The sequence below is a fragment of the Macadamia integrifolia genome, chromosome 5 (genome assembly GCF_013358625.1).
Source record: "Macadamia integrifolia cultivar HAES 741 chromosome 5, SCU_Mint_v3, whole genome shotgun sequence".
Classification (NCBI taxonomy): Eukaryota; Viridiplantae; Streptophyta; class Magnoliopsida; order Proteales; family Proteaceae; genus Macadamia; species Macadamia integrifolia.
The window spans coordinates 4,385,067-4,396,186 of NC_056561.1; positions in this window are offsets into that span (position 1 = coordinate 4,385,067).

Here is an 11,120-nt window from a genome sequence, read left to right on the forward strand (position 1 = left end):
ATTTTCTTTTTCAAAAACAATGTTCCCACACAGAATATATATATATATTTTCCACCTAGTTTTTTGTGTTTTTCTATGGATTAATGGTGAAATGTGAATTAGAAGGTAAGAATTGGAAGAAAAAAAACCAAAAGTTAAAAGCATTGGATACTACTCTACACCCATCCTATGAGAATAAAAGAAGAACAGCACAAGTTCTTCCTTGGTAATCTAAAATTTGTGGGTCCATCTTAGGAGATTTGTAGGCTGGAAGTTATCAACTGTAAGATGGTTTAGGATCACACTTGTGAAAGGCATGGATTCCTTTCTTGAAAAAAAAAAAAATAGAGGAATGTGAAGCAATTGTTAATCTTTAATTTTAATTTTCTAAAATTGTATTTGGTAGTTATTTAGTTTCAGAAACGATGTTTGGTATCAAAAATAAAATTTTCAGTCAAAATGTCATTTAAAAAAAAAAAAAAATGGTATTTGATGGACCGGTTTCAAGAACGATTACTCTAGTTGTTATTTTTTTTGTATTTGGAATAAAACCGAAATGACGGAACAAAGTTTTTTCGTTCCATCATTTTGTGTTTCTAGCATTTTTTCCCCTTTTTTTGTTCTAAAAAAATCGAAAAATACCAAGTTGACACCAAAACAATTTATTCCGTTTTTTTGTTCTCATAGACTGGAAAAGCGTCAGAAACTTTTTTTCTGAATAACAGCCAAACATAGCCTTAATCTTACATAAATAATTGAAGCATTAGTCCTAAAAATTTGTTTGTTTTGTTCTTCTTTATGACCAATATTAAGCTTGAATCCTGAAAATTTGTCATTTTAATCATGTTTAAATGCTTTATCTTTGATTAAAAGTTGATTAGATTAGTAACACCTTTATTCCAAGTAAGAAACTGATAGTAGAATTTAGTTAAACATTTTTTAGGGTTCTTCTAGGCATCACCATGTTTAGTAAAATGTAACACTTCATTATTTGTTGATGATCAATTTTTAACCGAAAATAAATAAAGAAGGTTGCTCAAACTCTAATTCAAATTTCTAATAAAATTATGAAAAAGTCATCAAATGAAAATAAATATAAAATATAAAAGAAAATATTTTGTAATTTTAGTTACTTTCTCTAATTTAAGATGAAATTATAATAACGAGATGCTTGTATGGTTCTCATTCACTAGGACTTACCCATGTAGTACATGTGACAAATAATGAAGCGTTATATCTCATCAATCATAATGATATCTATATTTTTCTATTTTTTTATTAGTCTTCAGCTAAACATTTGAATTTCAATCTTGGGAATTATTCTATTTTTTGATTTCCTATTAGGTTTCCCTCATAACAAGATTAACTAATGTTACCCATCTTAAGCAATTGGGAACATAGGAATTAATATCAAGGCTTTATTGAATTGAAGGCTTGGAAATCCATTATCACACCAAAGGTTACCTCAGCCCCAGCCATGCTTTTCCATAATCCACCACCAAAGCTCAAAGGTTAGGTTAACTAAATGTGTGCTTTTCTTATGGAGTTGCTGTTATACCATGGCCCATTCTTTTGTTTCTTTTCCTTTCAAAGGAAAATATTGGCTGTGGGCCTGTGGCTGTCTAGGGCCCTTTGTGAGACTTTTATCTGATTCTTTTTATATTGGAGAAAGTTTTCCTCCCAACAGATTAAATCAGGTTGATTTGGGTCGGGCTAAATCAGTTTTAGACATGTATTGGGTCAAATCAAAACCAAACTGTTATTCTGAAGTTTAGTTTTATTTGGTGAGCAACGAACTTGGTATGAATCGGAAACTTGGACGTCCTTAGTTCAATTCTCACTAAGCACACCTTGGGCCATTCATTCGGGGTGTTTAGTGTTTTTCATTGCTTTTAGTGAACGTTGAATGGTTCTCATTCAATCTTGATATGACCCGATCCCTGAAGTTGTGGGGTCAGTATAGACCCACGAAACTCGTTTTAGCCTAGATACCCATTGTTGGCAAAAACAAAAAAAATAATAGCAAAATATATTAGGTTAGAAATGTGAACATAGTTTATCATAAGAACCAAACACTCCTTATCCATCCCTTTCAACACCCGCGGAAGAGAGACCACCATTCATAGAAATGAGGTAGTGGCCCATGAGGTAAAGTGAGTTGTGGGTTCTACCAAAGAATGGGATGCTACAGACTCTCAACTCTCATCATTCCTCCCTATGCTTTATAACAAAAAGTCTTTTAAATATTTTTCTTTTGGGGTATAAAATGGCCAACTATTATCAACTTTACATTTTTGAAGATTTTAACAAATAAATAAAAATTTCAAATTCTCATCAACTAAAAAAAATACATTTAAATCCTTTTTCATTTTTTTTTTTTTAATGGAAAAGGGTTGGATTGGGTATATATTCACAAAATAATTGACCCGCAATCCCACATTACTTGTTTTCCAAGTGGGCCAATTTGCTTTTACCAAAAAATAAAAGTGGGCCAATTTACAATTCTTTTTGTTTCTTAATTAGTTATCCTTATTTTCTCTTGTGTCCCTTTATATTTCCAAATGCCTCCATTATCTAATAAAAAACAAAAATTCAATACTCCCTCCCTAAATGCTACTCTTAAATCCCACCCCTTCTCTCCCCTCCCCCCTCCCTCCTCCCCCACCCAAAAAGAATAAATAAATAAATCCAAAGACTTTCTATTTTGTTTCTAAGCTTTTAAGCAATTTTGTGATTGACCCAATATTTGGCACATTTCCATTTTGAAAGAAAATACTCCTTTCAAATTTATTCTTATTTGCCTCAGTGTTTTTCAGATTTTGATTGGAAAATAGAAGTTGAAGTAAAATAAAATGAGATATAATTCCTCAAATGAAGAGGAAAAAATCATGGGACTACATGAGGATAACATTTAAAAACTTAGAATTAGGCATAGGATCTATCCATTTATTTCAATTTCAATTGTTCATTGATAGTAAACCACTTGAATTTACTCGAAATTAGCTGATTTTAATTCTATTTTTAAAACCACGGTGAGGGGAGAAAAATAAGACCATTTACATTCTTCTTAAATCTACTTTTGAACAATGTAATTCTTGTCTTCTTTTTCCCCTCCAACTGTATCCTTTTACTTTATTGACCACATTGGCATGAAGATTTGGGTGGTTTCTTTTTATTTATTTATTTTTTTGGGTGGGGTTCAACTGATAGACTATGTGCAACCTCGTGACTTAATAGCAGCCCTGTTAGCCCGGCCATAGTTGAACCAGAAAATGTTAAGAATTGAACGAAATCATCAATTCGATTTATAAATATTCATCCCAAAAACTCCAACCTTTAGGCGTAAGGATTTATCGCTCCACGCAATATAATGAAGGAAAGTCTGGAGCTCTGATACCATATAATATTTATCTAAAAACTCAAACTATTAGATGAAAAGATGCGCAGTTATGTGAGAGATCGAAAGGATAAAGAGGTAATTAACCGATGTATGCCTATTCTCCCAATACAGTTGAGTTAACAATTCTGAAGTTAGATTGTATCAAGTCAAAGGCACCTTTGGTGTTTCAGTCAAACTTCATGTGGGTAATTGTCGGCTGTAGATGACAGTTTGGTCCTCACAACCACCACCACCACCACCACCACCCCTCCAAGAAAAAGGAAAGAATATCCCAACACATATTTGTAATTGTCTTCATCAACAGGTTCAAACTTGGATGGCCAAAGCCAAATATGCATGGAACCCACATGCACTAGGTTTTTTCTGATGTTAGAACCCATTAAGGGCTAAGGCAGCCCTTTGTAAGATGTACTGTATGACCCACATAGCTGGCGTGCTTATGAAGAATGAAGACATCTAACAAAACTATTAAAGACAAACTGTCCTCCTTATTCTGTTTTGGAATAAATTATGCAAATGGTCTACTTAATTTTACTTAACCCATAGTAACCCAATCATTAAATCCATTCCTTTAACTACCACCAAAAATTAGAAAAATAAAAACCCATTTTTTAACTCAGAAAATAATGTTCAACATGTGTCTGCCTACTTTATAGCAAAAAAACGAACATGTTGGCTATAAAACATATTTCTGCCTACTTGTATTATTAGGATATAAAATCTTAGGATATTTTGAAAAACGAAGAAAATAAAGCTATGACAAGTGAGTTCGACTCCTTTTATCTTCTTGGGACCATTCACATGAGGTGTTTAGTGCTCTTTACTGCTTTCAGTGAAAGTTGAATAATTCTCATTCAATCCCAATATGACTTGATCGATGCGATTGTAAGGTCAATATGGGTCCACTGGACTAGTTAGACCGAATGTTTGGATACCTGTTATTAACCAAAAAAAAAAGGAAGAGAAAATTATAACAAGTGTTTACATTTTTTTCCCTTACTTGAATTGAATATCTTATAACTTGTTCTAGGAAATTTACATTTGCATCAACTAATACACTAACAACTGACATTAATATGAGGCACAAAACTTATCATAGATTAAGTACTGTTCTGTCATTAAATTAATACTGTTAATAGACCAATCAAAAGAAGAAAAAAACTGTTAACAGTAAATTGATTTTCTCTTTTTGGAAGAAAACAGTTAACTAAAATTTTCCTATTATAAACCTTAGGATTCTTTATTCAAAACCAAAGAGTGGGAGGTATGTATGATAAACCTTAGCTGTCAACAAAAGGCTTAGGATTTCAGAGAAAGGCTTAAGAACCTAAGAACAAGGAAGAGAAAAGGAAAAGTGGAAGTAAAAAGAAAGTGATCTCAGATTGGAATTGCAATGATAGTGATTTGAGAACCTTTTAATAAATAAAGCTAATAAATAAGTGAAGTGGTAGGCCATGTCTCCCCCCCCCCCAACCTCTTTCCTTTCCTCTTCCCTGTATCCCTCCCTTACTTTTTCTTTTTGCTTCCTCTTTCATCCTCTCCTTTCTCTTTTTAAAAGCCCTTTAGCAACTCTGACCCTATCTTTTGGTATTTATATATATATATATGAATGAAAAAAAAAAAACCATCCAAAATTAAACATTAATACCAAACTTCTTGACCATATTAGAATTTGAAATAATATAAATTAGCCCAACCACAAGCCGAAAGTAGGTGGATTAGTAGCTAATACTTACAAATAATGACTCATTAACATTTTTATATCAATTGTTAAGGAGGAAACATTCAATGGTTTGTGAATAAAGTTATTAAGTGGTCCCAAGGAGTTCCAATGGTGTTGATCTAATGATCTAATGCTAATAAAGGGATTTTTTTAAGTAGGTTAAGTAGAGAGAGTATTTTAAGATTACAAGAAAAGAAATAATCATAGAGCAAATGAAGACTTTGGCCCTTGATTTGTTGATTCATTTTCGCATTTCGGTCGGCTATGAAAATGTCATATGAAGGATGGCCGCCTACGAAAACGGTGCCACTCAAGTATGAAAATAATTTCGTCTGCCAATAGATGAAGGAGCACCCCTCGTGTGGGGGAAGATGTTAGATTGGTTTACAATAGCAAGTTTTGTCTTTTAAGCTTGGCTATTAGATTGATTTTTTTATAAAAGAAAGATTCTTCCAAAGATAGAAGATCATTACTCCATGTTTGAAATAAATATATATTATAACAATTCATTAAGAGCCCTCTACATGATTGTGGTTGGTTTGGCATCAGAGTGATCCTCGCTTATACTATGGATAAGGGTTTTAATTGGTTTTTCAATCACAATTTAATGTTCTAAGTTTCTTAAGGAGCCCAAACTATTGATAAATAAAACAGAAAAGAGTGTAAGGAGTACTGTTGCTGAAATTGACAAAGCCATATGGTTTTGAGAAGGGGTGTAAATTGAGAATCCTGTCTGGAAGCAACCAAGAAGTGTGTTGAGATTTGGGGAATTTCAAAAGTACTGTAAAGTGATTAGTTTGGATTTATCCTCAGACCTTGATGATCATTTTATTTATTTTTTTTATGACATATGAAGGAAGAGAAAAATTAACTTATTACCTCATTTGAAAAGGATATCCTCAATGGTGACTCTAGACCTCCATAGATGGTCAAGGTCCACATCTCGCTCCCTCTGTCTCTCTTTTATTCATATATGAATGGGATCATCTATCTCCATCTCATACATTACAAAAGGTCTCATTTCAATGAATGAGGTGGGGTTGGGTATCCTTGTTCAGTGATTCTAATCTGATTCTAGTTTGACAAAAATGCATGCATTTATGAAAGAAAATTGGTAAATTGTCAACATGATCATGGAACACTTTTAATCATTTCTTGTTTTGATTCATTCCAAAGAACTATGCAATTCTTATGGCTAGCCCAACAATTAGGATTTTTTTTTTTTTTTGGTGAATAGCCCAACAATTAGTTTGATTTTTAACCAAGTAAATGGTCATGGGATCTGCTTTTAATTTTAGTGGTTCATAAGTTTTCTCCCACATTATTACTTTTTCTTTGTTGGAGATGTGAATGATGGTTTTTCTTCATTTAATCTGTAATAATATTGTGTGGTTCTGCTTATATCTACCAAAATACTATAATCTCCAAGGTAAATGATACTTAAAGTAATAATCACTTTCCAAGGAATTGCTGATTGTAGTTTGCAAGTGATGGGTTTAAGAATAGAGGTGAATATAGTTTTGTTAGCCCACTGCTTATGATCCATTACAAAGTAAACATTTACTTCATTAAAAAAAAAAAACAAAAAAACAAAAAACAAAAAACAAAAAACAAAAAATAAACATTTAGAATTGTGATGTTTTCAGTCCAATCAATTCAACAGTTTCATTGACCGTTTTTATATGTTTCAGGTGGTCTAGCCAAATGCATAATTCCTTTTTTTTTTTTTTTTTATATATATTACAAGGTCATTCTCAAATTTGGTGACCCATGTATATAGGCTTCCCGTATATGCAACATTGGAGGCAAGCTAACAATGTATCCGTTTAATCAAATCTATCATCATAAAAGAATTATGTCATGGATAATCCCAGGTAAAAAAAAAAAAAAAAAAAAAAAAAAAAAATGAAATATATCATTTTAAGACCCAGAAAAATTCATTACTGTGGATCAGACTCAATTTTCTAATTTTGAATTGTCACAAAAAACTCGGTCATATTACCAAATATTCATGTGACAGACAATAATCATCCCATCTTGTTTACTGGCCTCAGTTAGGGTTACAGTGGTCAGGCCAACTTCTAGAATCCCTTGTTAGTATAGACTGAATCAATTGTGCATTTCAAACCCAGATTCTATTATACATGCAAAGGGCTTGGTCAAGGTCAATAGCATCTATAAGAAGGGATAGTAATGTTTTTACCTAAGGCTTAGTCTAGGAAGATGAATTATAATAAGTTTTAGGGAGAGGGAATTAGACACCATCTATTTATATTAGCATTTTACACATCAAGCCAATAGTTAAGAGAGAAACAGTGTATTTAATACATAGATTCATTGCATTAATTTCTCCTCTTTGATCAAATTTGTCATCATCCCTTGTCCCTTTCTCTTTCAGTCATGGTCTATTGCACTTCTCTCTCTCTCTCTCTCTCTCTCTCTCTCTCTCTCTCTCATGCGCAAATGCAACGATATCAAGAGAATTTTTTTTAATGTATTTTCTACTAAGTAGCTAAATTTTCTATATCTTCCCCTCATATTTTTATTTTGTGAGCTATTGAAATTTTTTTAATCTATTTTTCTTATATTTATTTATTTATTGTCTAGGTTATGGTTTCCCTACAAATATATGTAACCCTTGGATATTAATAAGAAATCCTGGAAATTATTCACGTGTGCATCCATGTGTTTGCCACATCTTTTTTTATTCACCAAATTTCTCATTTCCTACTTATATTTATCTCTCTCTCTCTCTCTCTCTCTCTAACTATCATTCAACAGTGACAAGAGAACAATTTTATGTATTCTTCTGCTAAGTAGATTTGAAAATTTTCACATACATTGGAAGTCTCCCGATTTTCTTCTTATGGGAAAATTACATGATTACCCACTTTTGGGTTTCTCTTTACAAAATTACCTACCAAAAGTTTCAGTTAACAAAATTACCCACTTAAAATTTAAATTAATAAAAATACCCAAAATTGAGCTTGGGTTTACAAAACTACCCACTCAAAGTTTTAGTAATAAAAAAGTACATGCTTATATGTGGAAGATGAATAATTACTATTTTGGGTAGTTTTGTAAACCCAAACCTGATTTTGGGTATTTTTGTTAATTGAAACTTTGTCTGGGTAGTTTTGTAAACCCAAACCTAATTTTGGGTATTTTTGTTAACTAAAACTTTTTGTGGGTAATTTTATAAAAAGAAACTCAAAAGTGGGTAATCATGTAATTTTCCCTTTTCTTATTCAATATAATCATCTCTCTCTCTCTCTCTCTCTCTCTCTCTCTCTCTCTCTCTCTCTCTCTCTCTCTCTCTCGTGATTTTTAGTTAGGCTTATGTTAAGCATGAGAGAACTTCCTAATTCAAAATAGTCCTTTATATATTTTCTTGTCTTCTCCATTATTTTTCTAATATTTTTGTATGTTGGATGGATCACCATCTTTAGAATGAGTTGATTCTTCCAATTTGAAAAACCATTATATTAAATGAGCTTACCTCATACCTTCTACTCTTCTAGAATAGTTGGCTCTTATTTCCTCTCACCAATGGACAGAGGTACAGCTTAATAGGTGGGTATGAACACTACTCTATGACTAGATTCTTTTGAACATTTCTTGATCTGATTCATTCCACTAAAATATGCTAATCTAATGGCTGCATTCAACATGTGCATCCAAACGATCAGTTTGATTCTTGACTAAGTCAACGTCGTGATGAGACTGAATGGATCAATGGATCACAGGCCTATTCTTAATGGCAGTGCATAATATAGAGTATGAGAGGGGACGTTTCCTCACATCATCTTACATTTTGATCATGTGGATTTTGCAATGACAATTTTTATTTCCTCTTTAACCATGTGAATCATTTTGTTGACTAAATTATTTTTCGCGCCCAGATTGATGTCGCATTAGAGATTTTCTATACATTGCTGGGATGGGGAACGTTCTCCTATAAATTTTTAGAAGGTCAAGCCAGCTTCTAGATTCATCCCAGAATTAGATCAAAAATTGAACAATTAGGGATTTGACTACTCATGCAAAATGCTTGGTCAATAGCATCTAATATATAATCTAATATATAGAAACATAATATCTACCCCACCTCATAACACAAGGGATAGATATTCTGATTAATAAAGCTTTGTAATGGTTATGATCATTTTTATTCTAATGCCTAGTCCAACTTCCTATTTAATTTTAATGCTTGCAAGTTTCTTCCTAGACTAGACCCGCAATGCCAGGAGTCTCGTGCATTGGATACATCCTTTTAAGTTTCTTTCTAGAACAAAGGTAAGGGTCCCCAAGACATCAGCATTAGAGAAATCTCCCATGCCACATCAATGATGATGCTAGAAATGATATAATCTACATGGGATCCATATTATCGAGGTAGGAGAAAGAAAACTACCCAAAAAAAAAAAAAAAATCTCCTACAGTAATTAACGATTATATCCCCAAATAGTTCACACGCAAAGGCCTTGGTCAAAAGCAATTAACAAAGGTAGCGGCACATTTTTTAACTTCTAACACACATACTAATTTGAATGGAATGTCAAACAGGTGCACTTGCTTTTCACCATGCTCACACTGGTGGCAATTCTTATGGATACTCCATATTCATCCCAAATTTAAGTTATTCTTTTGGTGGTTAATGCATGAAGGACTTCCAATCAGGGATGTGATAAGAAAATGGATTGCGGTGGACACATCTTGTGCCTTTGGTGGGAATCACCATGAAACCATTTGGCATCTTCTCCTCTCATGAGAGATCACAAAGCACATTTGGCTACAAGCCCTTTGGGATTACAGACTACTACCCTAATTGGCTTTTTTTTTCGGGCTTTAATAATGTATTTTTTTAAGACTTTACATCGGTCAAGGGATGACCTTGACCGATTCTTTTCTATCTTCATCATTTTCTCCTACTTAATATGGTTCTATAGAAATAAGATTCTATTTGAGAATACAAAACTTAACCCCCCATCAAATTACAAGCCATGCTATGTGGTCGGTTTCTCAATATAGCCCACCCTCTCACTTCGACGAACTTTGACAAAGTGAACAATCATCCTTTGGAAAAAAATCGTCTGCAATTCCGATCTCGTATAATTCCGTGAAATATCACCTTTAGGGGGTGACACGTGTATTGATACCAATGCAATGGTCCATATTTGATTTAAATGTCTCTTCACTGATTTAATGTTTTATTAGTTGTACCATATCTGGACCATTGTATTGGTATCAATACACGTGTCACCGTCTGAAAGTGATATTGCACGGAATTATACGAGATCGGAATTGCAGACGATTTCAACCCATCATCCTTCACCCAACAACCAAATCCACAAATTCCTGCTTCTAATCAAACCAATCATTATCTGTGCTGTTAAAACCAAAAAAACTATAATTGGATGGGCTGTTTGCTTTATTTCCGATGATAAATTTCCTTTACTAATGATTGATTTTATAATGATAAGAGACATTTATGAGGGAGGTGCGAGGGCAGTACTATTAGGGCTCAAGGAGGCTACAGAAAGGAAATGGGAAGTAAATGAAGTATGGAATAACAATACTTTTTTGACAAAATTGACCTTTGATCTTTCCTCCACTTTCTGGCCATTAAGTGTGGCACCTTTTTTTTTTTTGTCTATATATAAACAATGGTAGCACTTAGATTTCTATTTTAAACCATCACCGGAGGTGGTTCTTTTGTTAGAAAAATGGGCCTCCCACACGTTGCATAGGAAGGAAAGGATATGTATAACTCATTGGGACGGCTGTATCTAATTTTCTCAGTTATTGTTTTTTATTTCCAAAAATAAATAAATAAATAAAATAAAATAAAAAGAACATCTAACAAAGAAATGGATAGCTGACATCTCTCGCATCACAAGGGATAATGGGTAGTCTTCTTTGCAAGTGTGTGAAAAGATGAATAGGAGTCAACTTCCTGAGGGATTCTCCGAAGGTGGTCAAGTCTTGTAGTTGGGGACTGGGTCAGGTTATTGGGTC